The 14,929-nt window shown below is 43.2% G+C and overlaps 1 protein-coding gene across 2 annotated transcripts in view; it reads right to left on the minus strand.

Annotated features, from left to right (window-relative positions):
* Positions 1-14,929, minus strand: part of cop1 (COP1 E3 ubiquitin ligase) — a 380,546-nt gene that overhangs the window by 15,438 nt on the left and 350,179 nt on the right. The gene's annotated exons all lie outside the window — the stretch shown is intronic.

Raw genomic sequence — 14,929 nt, forward strand, 5'->3', positions numbered from 1 at the left:
TCCCGGTGTGTAATAACTGTGTATTCACACTGTGATCCCGGTGTGTAATAACTGTGTATTCACACTGTGATCCCAGTGTGTAATAACTGTGTATTCACACTGTTCCCGGTGTGCAGTAACTGTGTATTCACACTGTGATCCCGGTGTGCAATAACTGTGTATTCACACTGTGATCCCGGTGTGCAATAACTGTATTCACACTGTGATCCCGGTGTGCAATAACTGTGTATTCACACTGATTCTGGTGTGTAATAACTGTGTATTCACACTGATCCCGGTGTGTAATAACTTTGTATTCACACTGTGATTCCCGTGTGCATTAACTCTGCATTCACACTGTGATCCCGGTGTGCAATAACTGTGTATTCACACTGATCCCGGTGTGTAATAACTTTGTATTCACACTGTGATTCCCGTGTGCATTAACTCTGCATTCACACTGATCCCGGTGTGCAATAACTGTGTATTCGCACTGTGATCCCGGTGTGTAATAACTGTGTATTCACACTGATCCCGGTGTGCAATAACTGTGTATTCACACTGTGATCCCAGTGTGTAATAACTGTGTATTCACACTGATCCCGGTGTGTAATAACTGTGTATTCACACTGATCCCGGTGTGTAATAACTGTGTATTCGCACTGTGATCCCGGTGTGTAATAACTGTGTATTCACACTGATCCCGGTATGTAATAACTGTGTATTCACACTGATCCCGGTGTGTAATAACTGGGTATTCACACTGATCCCAGTGTGTAATAACTGTGTATTCACACTGTGATCCCGGTGTGCAATAACTGTGTATTCACAATGTGATCCCGGTGTGCAATAACTGTGTATTCACACTGTGATCCCGGTGTGCAATAACTGTGCATTCACACTGATCACGGTGTGTAATAACTGTGTATTCACACTGATCCCGGTGTATAATAACTGTGTATTCACACTGTGATCCCGGTGTGTAATAACTGTGTATTCACACTGATCACGGTGTGTAATAACTGTGTATTGACACTGTGATCCCGGTGTGCAATAACTGTGTATTCACACTGATCACGGTGTGTAATAACTGTGTATTCACACTGTGATTCCTGTGTGCATTAACTCTGCATTCACACTGTGATCCCGGTGTGCAATAACTGTGTATTCACACTGTGATCCCGGTGTGCAATAACTGTATTCACACTGTGATCCCGGTGTGCAATAACTGTGTATTCACACTGATTCTGGTGTGTAATAACGGTGTATACACACTGATCACGGTGTGTAATAACTCTGTATTCACACTGTGATCCCGGTGTGCAATAACTTTGTATTCACACTGTGATCCCAGTGTGTAATAACTGTGTATTCACACTGATCCCGGTGTGCAATAACTGTGTATTCACACTGATCCCGGTGTGCAATAACTGTGTATTCACACTGTGATTCCCGTGTGCATTAACTCTGCATTCACACTGTGATCCCGGTGTGCAATAACTGTGTATTCACACTGATCCCGGTGTGTAATAACTGTGTATTCACACTGTCATTCCCGTGTGCATTAACTCTGCATTCACACTGTGATCCCGGTGTGTAATAACTGTGTATTCACACTGATCCCGGTGTGCAATAAATGTGTATTCACACTGTGATCCCGGTGTGTAATAACTGTGTATTCTCACTGTGATCCCAGTGTGTAATAACTGTGTATTCACACTGTGATCCCGGTGTGCAATAACTGTGTATTCACACTGTGATCCCAGTGTGTAATAACTGTGTATTCACACTGATCCCGGTGTGCAATAACTGTGTATTCACACTGATCCCGGTGTGCAATAACTGTGTATTCACACTGTGATTCCCGTGTGCATTAACTCTGCATTCACACTGTGATCCCGGTGTGCAATAACTGTGTATTCACACTGATTACGGTGTGTAATAACTGTGTATTCACACTGTGATCCCGGTGTGCAATAACTGTGTATTCACACTGATCATGGTGTGTAATAACTGTGTATTCACACTGATTCCCGTGTGCATTAACTCTGCATTCACACTGTGATCCCGGTGTGCAATAACTGTGCATTCACACTGTGATCCCGGTGTGTAATAACTCTGTATTCACACTGATCCCGGTGTGTAATAACTGTGTATTCACACTGTGATCCCGGTGTGCAATAACTGTGTATTCACACTGATCCCGGTGTGTAATAACTGTCTATTCACACTGTGATCCCGGTGTGCATTAACTCTGCATTCACACTGTGATCCCGGTGTGCAATAACTGTGTATTCACACTGATCACGGTATGTAATAACTGTGTATTCACAGTGATCCCGGTGTGCAATAACTGTGTATACACACTGTGATCCCAGTGTGTATTAACTGTGTATTCACACTGATCCCGGTGTGTAATAACTGTGTATTCACACTGATCACGGTGTGTAATAACTGTCTATTCACACTGTGATCCCGGTGTGCATTAACTCTGCATTCACACTGTGAACCCGGTGTGCAATAACTGTGTATTCACACTGATCACGGTGTCTAATAACTGTGTATTCACAGTGATCCCGGTGTGCAATAACTGTGTATTCACACTGTGATCCCAGTGTGTATTAACTGTGTATTCACACTGATCCCGGTGTGTAATAACTGTGTTCACACTGATCACGGTGTGAAATAACTGTGTATTCACACTGATCCCAGTGTGTAGTAACTGTGTATTCACACTGTGATTCCCGTGTGCATTAACTCTGCATTCACACTGTGATCCCGGTGTGCAATAACTGTGTATTCACACTGATCCCGGTGTGTAATAACTTTGTATTCACACTGTGATTCCCGTGTGCATTAACTCTGCATTCACACTGTGATCCCGGTGTGTAATAACTGTGTATTCACACTGATCCCGGTGTGCAATAACTGTGTATTCGCACTGTGATCCCGGTGTGTAATAACTGTGTATTCACACTGATCCCGGTGTGCAATAACTGTGTATTCACACTGTGATCCCGGTGTGTAATAACTGTGTATTCACACTGTGATCCCAGTGTGTAATACTGTGTATTCACACTGTTCCCGGTGTGAAATAACTGTGTATTCACACTGTGATCCCGGTGTGTAATAACTGTGTATTGACACTGTGATCCCGGTGTGCAATAACTGTGTATTCACACTGATCACGGTGTGTAATAACTGTGTATTCACACTGTGATTCCTGTGTGCATTAACTCTGCATTCACACTGTGATCCCGGTGTGCAATAACTGTGTATTCACACTGTGATCCCGGTGTGCAATAACTGTATTCACACTGTGATCCCGGTGTGCAATAACTGTGTATTCACACTGATTCTGGTGTGTAATAACGGTGTATACACACTGATCACGGTGTGTAATAACTCTGTATTCACACTGTGATCCCGGTGTGCAATAACTGTGTATTCACACTGTGATCCCAGTGTGTAATAACTGTGTATTCACACTGATCCCGGTGCGCAATAACTGTGTATTCACACTGATCCCGGTGTGCAATAACTGTGTATTCACACTGTGATTCCCGTGTGCATTAACTCTGCATTCACACTGTGATCCCGGTGTGCAATAACTGTGTATTCACACTGATCCCGGTGTGTAATAACTGTGTATTCACACTGTCATTCCCGTGTGCATTAACTCTGCATTCACACTGTGATCCCGGTGTGTAATAACTGTGTATTCACACTGATCCCGGTGTGAAATAAATGTGTATTCACACTGTGATCCCGGTGTGTAATAACTGTGTATTCACACTGTGATCCCAGTGTGTAATAACTGTGTATTCACACTGTGATCCCGGTGTGCAATAACTGTGTATTCACACTGTGATCCCAGTGTGTAATAACTGTGTATTCACACTGATCCCGGTGTGCAATAACTGTGTATTCACACTGATCCCGGTGTGCAATAACTGTGTATTCACACTGTGATTCCCGTGTGCATTAACTCTGCATTCACACTGTGATCCCGGTGTGCAATAACTGTGTATTCACACTGTGATCCCGGTGTGTTATAACTGTGTATTCACACTGATCCCGGTGTGTAATAACTGTGTATTCACACTGATCCCGATGTGTAATAACTGTGTATTCACACTGTGATCCCGGTGTGCAATAACTGTGTATTCACTCTGATCCCGGTGTGTAATAACTGTATTCACACTGATCCCGGTGTGTAATAACTGTGTATTCACACTGTGATTCCCGTGTGTAATAACTGCGTATTCACACTGATCCCGGTGTGTAATAACTGTGTATTCACACTGTGATCCCAGTGTGTAATAACTGTGTATTCACACTGTGATCCCGGTGTGTAATAACTGTGTATTCACACTGTGATCCCGGTGTGTAATAACTGTGTATTCACACTGTGATCCCAGTGTGTAATAACTGTGTATTCACACTGATCCCGGTGTGTAATAACTGTGTATTCACACTGTGATCCCAGTGTGTAATAACTGTGTATTCACACTGATCCCGGTGTGTAATAACTGTGAATTCACACTGTGATCCCAGTGTGTAATAACTGTGTATTCACACTGTGATCCCGGTGTGCAATAACTGTGTATTCACACTAATCCCGGTGTGTAACAACTGTGTATTCACACTGATCCCAGTGTGTAATAACTGTGTATTCACACACTGATCCCGGTGTGTAATAACTGTGTATTCACACTGTGATCCCGGTGTGTGATGACTGTGTAGTCACACTGTGATCCCGGTGTGTAATAACTGTGTATTCACACTGATCCCTGTGTGTAATAACTGTGTATTCACACTGTGATTCCCGTGTGTAATAACTGTGTATTCACACTGATCCGTGTGTGTAATAACTGTATTCACACTGTGATCCCGGTGTGTAATAACTGTGTATTCACAATGTGATCCCGGTGTGTAATAACTGTGTATTCACACTGTGATCCCGGTGTGTAATAACTGTGTATTCACACAGTGATCCCAGTGTGTAATAACTGTGTATTCACACTGATCACGGTGTGCAATAACTGTGTATTCACACTGTGATCCCGGTGTGTAATAACTGTGTATTCACACTGTGATCCCAGTGTGTAATAACTGTGTATTCACACTGATCCCGGTGTGTAATAACTGTGTATTCACACTGTGATCCCGGTGTGTAATAACTGTGTATTCACACTGTGATCCCGGTGTGTAATAACGGTGTATTCAAACTGATCCCGGTGTGCAATAACTGTGTATTCACACTGTGATCCCGGTGTGTAATAACTGTGTATTCACACTGATCCCGGTGTGTAATAACTGTGTATTCACACTGTGATCCCGGTGTGTAATAACTGTGTATTCATACTGTGATCCCGGTGTGCAATAACTGTGTATTCACACTGATCACGGTGTGTAATAACTGTGTATTCACACTGATCCCGGTGTGCAATAACTGTGTATTCACACTGTGATCCCGGTGTCCAATAACTGTGTATTCACACTGTGATCCCGGTGTGTAATAACTGTGTATTCACACTGATCCCGGTGTGTAATAACTGTGTATTCACACTGATCCCGGTGTGTAATAACTGTGTATTCACACTGTGATCCCGGTGTGTAATAACTGTGTATTCACACTGTGATCCCGGTGTGTAATAACTGTGTATTCACACTGATCCTGGTGTGCAATAACTGTGTATTCACACTGTGATCCCGGTGTGTAATAACTGTGTATTCACACTGTGATCCCAGTTGTTTAATAACTGTGTATTCACACTGATCCCGGTGAGTAATAACTGTGTATTCACACTGATCCCGGTGTGTAATAACTGTGTATTCACACTGTGATCCCGGTGTGTAATAACTGTGTATTCACACTGTTCCCGGTGTGCAATAACTGTGTACTCACACTGTGATCCCGGTGTGTAATAACTGTGTAATCACACTGATCCCGGTGTGTAATAACTGTGTATTCACACTGTGATCCCGGTGTGTAATAACTGTGTATTCACACTGTGATCCCAGTGTGTAATAACTGTGTATTCACACTGTTCCCGGTGTGCAGTAACTGTGTATTCACACTGTGATCCCGGTGTGCAATAACTGTGTATTCACACTGTGATCCCGGTGTGCAATAACTGTATTCACACTGTGATCCCGGTGTGCAATAACTGTGTATTCACACTGATTCTGGTGTGTAATAACTGTGTATTCACACTGATCACGGTGTGTAATAACTGTGTATTCACACTGTGATTCCCGTGTGCATTAACTCTGCATTCACATTGTGATCCCGGTGTGCAATAACTGTGTATTCACACTGATCCCGGTGTGTAATAACTTTGTATTCACACTGTGATTCCCGTGTGCATTAACTCTGCATTCACACTGTGATCCCGGTGTGTAATAACTGTGTATTCACACTGATCCCGTTGTGCAATAACTGTGTATTCGCACTGTGATCCCGGTGTGTAATAACTGTGTATTCACACTGATCCCGGTGTGCAATAACTGTGTATTCACAGTGATCCCGGTGTGCAATAACTGTGTATTCACACTGTGATCCCAGTGTGTGTTAACTGTGTATTCACACTGATCCCGGTGTGTAATAACTGTGTTCACACTGATCACGGTGTGTAATAACTGTGTATTCACACTGATCCCAGTGTGTAATAACTGTGTATTCACACTGTGATTCCCGTGTGCATTAACTCTGCATTCACACTGTGATCCCGGTGTGCAATAACTGTGTATTCACACTGATCCCGGTGTGTAATAACTTTGTATTCACACTGTGATTCCCGTGTGCATTAACTCTGCATTCACACTGTGATCCCGGTGTGTAATAACTGTGTATTCACACTGATCCCGGTGTGCAATAACTGTGTATTCGCACTGTGATCTCGGTGTGTAATAACTGTGTATTCACACTGATCCCGGTGTGCAATAACTGTGTATTCACACTGTGATCCCGGTGTGTAATAACTGTGTATTCACACTGTGATCCCAGTGTGTAATACTGTGTATTCACACTGTTCCCGGTGTGAAATAACTGTGTATTCACACTGATCCCGGTGTGTAATAACTGTGTATTCACACTGATCCCGGTGTGTAATAACTGTGTATTCGCACTGATCCCGGTGTGTAATAACTGTCTATTCACACTGTGATCCCGGTGTGCATTAACTCTGCATTCACACTGTGATCCCGGTGTGCAATAACTGTGTATTCACACTGATCCCGGTGTGTAATAACTGTGTATTCACAGTGATCTCGGTGTGCAATAACTGTGTATACACACTGTGATCCCAGTGTGTATTAACTGTGTATTCACACTGATCCCGGTGTGCAATAACTGTGTATTCACACTGATCCCGGAGTGTAATAACTGTGTATTCACACTGATCCCGGTGTGTAATAACTGGGTATTCACACTGATCCCAGTGTGTAATAACTGTGTATTCACACTGTGATCCCGGTGTGCAATAACTGTGTATTCACAATGTGATCCCGGTGTGCAATAACTGTGTATTCACACTGTGATCCCGGTGTGCAATAACTGTGCATTCACACTGATCACGGTGTGTAATAACTGTGTATTCACACTGATCCCGGTGTATAATAACTGTGTATTGACACTGTGATCCCGGTGTGCAATAACTGTGTATTCACACTGATCACGGTGTGTAATAACTGTGTATTCACACTGTGATTCCTGTGTGCATTAACTCTGCATTCACACTGTGATCCCGGTGTGCAATAACTGTGTATTCACACTGTGATCCCGGTGTGCAATAACTGTATTCACACTGTGATCCCGGTGTGCAATAACTGTGTATTCACACTGATTCTGGTGTGTAATAACGGTGTATACACACTGATCACGGTGTGTAATAACTCTGTATTCACACTGTGATCCCGGTGTGCAATAACTGTGTATTCACACTGTGATCCCAGTGTGTAATAACTGTGTATTCACACTGATCCCGGTGTGCAATAACTGTGTATTCACACTGTGATTCCCGTGTGCATTAACTCTGCATTCACACTGTGATCCCGGTGTGCAATAACTGTGTATTCACACTGATCCCGGTGTGTAATAACTGTGTATTCACACTGTCATTCCCGTGTGCATTAACTCTGCATTCACACTGTGATCCCGGTGTGTAATAACTGTGTATTCACACTGATCCCGGTGTGCAATAAATGTGTATTCACACTGTGATCCCGGTGTGTAATAACTGTGTATTCACACTGTGATCCCAGTGTGTAATAACTGTGTATTCACACTGTGATCCCGGTGTGCAATAACTGTGTATTCACACTGTGATCCCAGTGTGTAATAACTGTGTATTCACACTGATCCCGGTGTGCAATAACTGTGTATTCACACTGATCCCGGTGTGCAATAACTGTGTATTCACACTGTGATTCCCGTGTGCATTAACTCTGCATTCACACTGTGATCCCGGTGTGCAATAACTGTGTATTCACACTGTGATCCCGGTGTGTTATAACTGTGTATTCACACTGATCCCGGTGTGTAATAACTGTGTATTCACACTGATCCCGATGCGTAATAACTGTGTATTCACACTGTGATCCCGGTGTGCAATAACTGTGTATTCACACTGATCCCGGTGTGTAATAACTGTCTATTCACACTGTGATCCCGGTGTGCATTAACTCTGCATTCACACTGTGATCCCGGTGTGCAATAACTGTATTCACACTGATCACGGTATGTAATAACTGTGTATTCACAGTGATCCCGGTGTGCAATAACTGTGTATACACACTGTGATCCCAGTGTGTATTAACTGTATATTCACACTGATCCCGGTGTGTAATAACTGTGTATTCACACTGATCACGGTGTGTAATAACTGTCTATTCACACTGTGATCCCGGTGTGCATTAACTCTGCATTCACACTGTGAAACCGGTGTGCAATAACTGTGTATTCACACTGATCACGGTGTGTAATAACTGTGTATTCACAGTGATCCCGGTGTGCAATAACTGTGTATTCACACTGTGATCCCAGTGTGTGTTAACTGTGTATTCACACTGATCCCGGTGTGTAATAACTGTGTTCACACTGATCACGGTGTGTAATAACTGTGTATTCACACTGATCCCAGTGTGTAATAACTGTGTATTCACACTGTGATTCCCGTGTGCATTAACTCTGCATTCACACTGTGATCCCGGTGTGCAATAACTGTGTATTCACACTGATCCCGGTGTGTAATAACTTTGTATTCACACTGTGATTCCCGTGTGCATTAACTCTGCATTCACACTGTGATCCCGGTGTGTAATAACTGTGTATTCACACTGATCCCGGTGTGCAATAACTGTGTATTCGCACTGTGATCTCGGTGTGTAATAACTGTGTATTCACACTGATCCCGGTGTGCAATAACTGTGTATTCACACTGTGATCCCGGTGTGTAATAACTGTGTATTCACACTGTGATCCCAGTGTGTAATACTGTGTATTCACACTGTTCCCGGTGTGAAATAACTGTGTATTCACACTGATCCCGGTGTGTAATAACTGTGTATTCACACTGATCCCGGTGTGTAATAACTGTGTATTCGCACTGATCCCGGTGTGTAATAACTGTCTATTCACACTGTGATCCCGGTGTGCATTAACTCTGCATTCACACTGTGATCCCGGTGTGCAATAACTGTGTATTCACACTGATCCCGGTGTGTAATAACTGTGTATTCACAGTGATCTCGGTGTGCAATAACTGTGTATACACACTGTGATCCCAGTGTGTATTAACTGTGTATTCACACTGATCCCGGTGTGCAATAACTGTGTATTCACACTGATCCCGGACTGTAATAACTGTGTATTCACACTGTCATTCCCGTGTGCATTAACTCTGCATTCACACTGTGATCCCGGTGTGTAATAACTGTGTATTCACACTGATCCCGGTGTGCAATAAATGTGGATTCACACTGTGATCCCGGTGTGTAATAACTGTGTATTCACACTGTGATCCCAGTGTGTAATAACTGTGTATTCACACTGTGATCCCGGTGTGTAATAACTGTGTATTCACACTGTGATCCCGGTGTGCAATAACTGTGTATTCACACTGATTACGGTGTGTAATAACTGTGTATTCACAATGTGATCGCGGTGTGCAATAACTGTGTATTCACACTGTGATCCCGGTGTGCAATAACTGTGTATTCACACTGATCATGGTGTGTAAAAACTGTGTATTCACACTGTGATTCCCGTGTGCATTAACTCTGCATTCACACTGTGATCCCGGTGTGCAATAACTGTGTATTCACACTGTGATCCCGGTGTGTAATAACTGTGTATTCACACTGATCCCGGTGTGTAATAACTGTGTATTCACACTGATCCCGGTGTGTAATAACTGTGTATTCACACTGTGATCCCGGTGTGCAATAACTGTGTATTCACACTGATCCCGGTGTGTAATAACTGTCTATTCACACTGTGATCCCGGTGTGCATTAACTCTGCATTCACACTGTGATCCCGGTGTGCAATAACTGTGTATTCACACTGATCACGGTATGTAATAACTGTGTATTCACAGTGATCCCGGTGTGCAATAACTGTGTATACACACTGTGATCCCAGTGTGTATTAACTGTGTATTCACACTGATCCTGGTGTGTAATAACTGTGTTCACACTGATCACGGTGTGTAATAACTGTGTATTCACACTGATCCCAGTGTGTAATAACTGTGTATTCACACTGTGATTCCCGTGTGCATTAACTCTGCATTCACACTGTGATCCCGGTGTGTAATAACTGTGTATTCACACTGATCCCGGTGTGCAATAACTGTGTATTCGCACTGTGATCCCGGTGTGTAATAACTGTGTATTCACACTGATCCCGGTGTGCAATAACTGTGTATTCACACTGTGATCCCGGTGTGTAATAACTGTGTATTCACACTGTGATCCCAGTGTGTAATACTGTGTATTCACACTGTTCCCGGTGTGAAATAACTGTGTATTCACACTGTGATCCCGGTGTGTAATAACTGTGTATTCACACTGTGATCCCAGTGTGTAATAACTGTGTATTCACACTGATCCCGGTGTGTAATAACTGTGTATTCACACTGATCCCGGTGTGTAATAACTGTGTATTCGCACTGTGATCCCGGTGTGTAATAACTGTGTATTCACACTGATCACGGTATGTAATAACTGTGTATTCACACTGATCCCGGTGTGTAATAACTTTGTATTCACACTGTGATTCCCGTGTGCATTAACTCTGCATTCACACTGTGATCCCGGTGTGTAATAACTGTGTATTCACACTGATCCCGGTGTGCAATAACTGTGTATTCGCACTGTGATCCCGGTGTGTAATAACTGTGTATTCACACTGATCCCGGTGTGCAATAACTGTGTATTCACACTGTGATCCCGGTGTGTAATAACTGTGTATTCACACTGTGATCCCAGTGTGTAATACTGTGTATTCACACTGTTCCCGGTGTGAAATAACTGTGTATTCACACTGTGATCCCGGTGTGCAATAACTATGTATTCACACTGATCCCGGTGTGTAATAACTTTGTATTCACACTGTGATTCCCGTGTGCATTAACTCTGCATTCACACTGTGATCCCGGTGTGTAATAACTGTGTATTCACACTGATCCCGGTGTGCAATAACTGTGTATTCGCACTGTGATCCCGGTGTGTAATAACTGTGTATTCACACTGATCCCGGTGTGCAATAACTGTGTATTCACACTGTGATCCCGGTGTGTAATAACTGTGTATTCACACTGTGATCCCAGTGTGTAATAACTGTGTATTCACACTGATCCCGGTGTGTAATAACTGTGTATTCACACTGATCCCGGTGTGTAATAACTGTGTATTCGCACTGTGATCCCGGTGTGTAATAACTGTGTATTCACACTGATCCCGGTATGTAATAACTGTGTATTCACACTGATCCCGGTGTGTAATAACTGGGTATTCACACTGATCCCAGTGTGTAATAACTGTGTATTCACACTGTGATCCCGGTGTGCAATAACTGTGTATTTACACTGTGATCCCGGTGTGCAATAACTGTGTATTCACACTGTGATCCCGGTGTGCAATAACTGTGTATTCACACTGTGATCCCGGTGTGCAATAACTGTGTATTCACACTGTGATCCCGGTGTGCAATAACTGTGTATTCACACTGATCACGGTGTGTAATAACTGTGTATTCACACTGATCCCGGTGTATAATAACTGTGTATTCACACTGTGATCCCGGTGTGCAATAACGGTGTATTCACACTGATCACGGTGTGTAATAACTGTGTATTCACACTGATCACGGTGTGTAATAACTGTGTATTCACACTGTGATCCCGGTGTGCAATAACTGTGTATTCACACTGATCCCGGTGTGTAATAACTGTGTATTCACACTGTGATTCCCGTGTGCATTACCTCTGCATTCACACTGTGATCCCGGTGTGTAATAACTGTGTATTCACACTGATCCCGGTGTGTAATAACTGTATTCACACTGATCCCGGTGTGTAATAACTGTGTATTCACACTGTGATTCCCGTGTGTAATAACTGTGTATTCACACTGATCCCGGTGTGTAATTACTGTATTCACACTGTGATCCCGGTGTGTAATAACTGTGTATTCACACTGTGATCCTGGTGTGTAATAACTGTGTATTCACACTGTGATCCCGGTGTGCAATAACTGTGTATTCACACTGTGATCCCGGTGTGTATTAACTGTGTATTCAGACTGTGATCCCAGTGTGTAATAACTGTGTATTCACACTGATCCCAGTGTGCAATAACTGTGTATTCACACTGTGATCCCGGCGTGCAATAACTGTGTATTCACACTGATCCCGGTGTGCAATAACTGTGTATTCACACTGTGATCCCGGTGTGTAATAACTGTGTATTCACACTGTGATCCCGGTGTGTAATAACTGTGTATTCACACTGTGATCCCAGTGTGTAATAACTGTGTGTTCACACTGTGATCCCGGTGTGCAATAAGTGTGTATTCACACTGTGATCCCGGTGTGTAATAACTGTGTATTCACACTGATCCCGGTGTCTAATAACTGTGTATTCACACTGTGATCCCGGTGTGTAATAACTGTGTATTCACACTGTGATCCCAGTGTGTAATAACTGTGTATTCACACTGTTCCCGGTGTGCAATAACTGTGTATTCACACTGCGATCCCGGTGTGTAATAACTGTGTATTCACACTGTGATCCCGGTGTGCAATAACTGTGTATTCACACTGTGATCCCGGTGTGCAATAACTGTGTATTCACACTGTGATCCCGGTGTGCAATAACTGTGTATTCACACTGATCACGGTGTGTAATAACTGTGTATTCACACTGATCCCGGTGTGTAATAACTGTGTATTCACACTGTGATCCCGGTGTGTAATAACTGTGTATTCACACTGATCACGGTGTGTAATAACTGTGTATTCACACTGATCACGGTGTGTAATAACTGTGTATTCACACTGTGATTCCCGTGTGCATTAACTCTGCATTCACACTGTGATCCCGGTGTGCAATAACTGTGTATTCACACTGATTCTGGTGTGTAATAACTGTGTATTCACACTGATCACGGTGTGTAATAACTCTGTATTCACACTGTGATCGCGGTGTGCAATAACTGTGTATTCACACTGTGATCCCGGTGTGCAATAACTGTGTATTCACACTGATCACGGTGTGTAACAACTGTGTATTCACACTGTGATTCCCGTGTGCATTAACTCTGCATTCACACTGTGAGCCCGGTGTGCAATAACTGTGTATTCACACTGTGATCCCGGTGTGTAATAACTGTGTATTCACACTGATCCCGGTGTGTAATAACGGTGTATTCACACTGTGATTCCCGTGTGTAATAACTGTGTATTCACACTGATCCCGGTGTGTAATAACTGTGTATTCACACTGTGATCCCGGTGTGTAATAACTGTGTATTCACACTGTGATCCCGGTGTGTAATAACTGTGTATTCACAGTTTGATCCCGGTGTGTAATAACTGTGTATTCACACTGTGATCCCAGTGCGTAATAACTGTGTATTCACACTGTGATCCCGGTGTGTAATAACTGTGTATTCACACTGTGATCCCGGTGTGCAATAACCGTGTATTCACACTGATCCCGGTGTGTAATAACTGTGTATTCACACTGATCACGGTGTGTAATAACTCTGCATTCACACTGTGATCCCGGTTTGCAATAACTGTGTATTCACACTGTGATCCCAGTGTGTAATAACTGTGTATTCACACTGATCCCGGTGTGCAATAACTGTGTATTCACACTGATCCCGGTGTGCAATAACTGTGTATTCACACTGTGATTCCCGTGTGCATTAACTCTGCATTCACACTGTGATCCCGGTGTGCAATAACTGTGTATTCTCACTGATCCCGGTGTGTAATAACTGTGTATTCACACTGTGATTCCCGTGTGCATTAACTCTGCATTCACACTGTGATCCCGGTGTGTAATAACTGTGCATTCACACTGATCCCGGTGTGCATTAACTCTGCATTCACACTGTGATCCCGGTGTGTAATAACTGTGTATTCACACTGATCCCGGTGTGCAATAACTGTGTATTCACACTGATCACGGTGTGTAATAACTGTGTATTCACACTGTGATCCCGGTGTGCAATAACTGTGCATTCACACTGTGATCCCGGTGTGTAATGACTGTGTATTCACACTGTGATCCCGGTGTGTAAGAACTGTGTATTCACACTGTGATCCCGGTGTGCAATAACTGTGTATTCACACTGATCACGCTGTGTAATAACTGTGTATTCACACTGTGATTCCCGTGTGCATGAACTCTGCATTCACACTAGCCCTTGTGTAA

This window comes from Scyliorhinus torazame, chromosome 7 (genome assembly GCF_047496885.1).
Source record: "Scyliorhinus torazame isolate Kashiwa2021f chromosome 7, sScyTor2.1, whole genome shotgun sequence".
NCBI classification, from domain to species: Eukaryota; Metazoa; Chordata; class Chondrichthyes; order Carcharhiniformes; family Scyliorhinidae; genus Scyliorhinus; species Scyliorhinus torazame.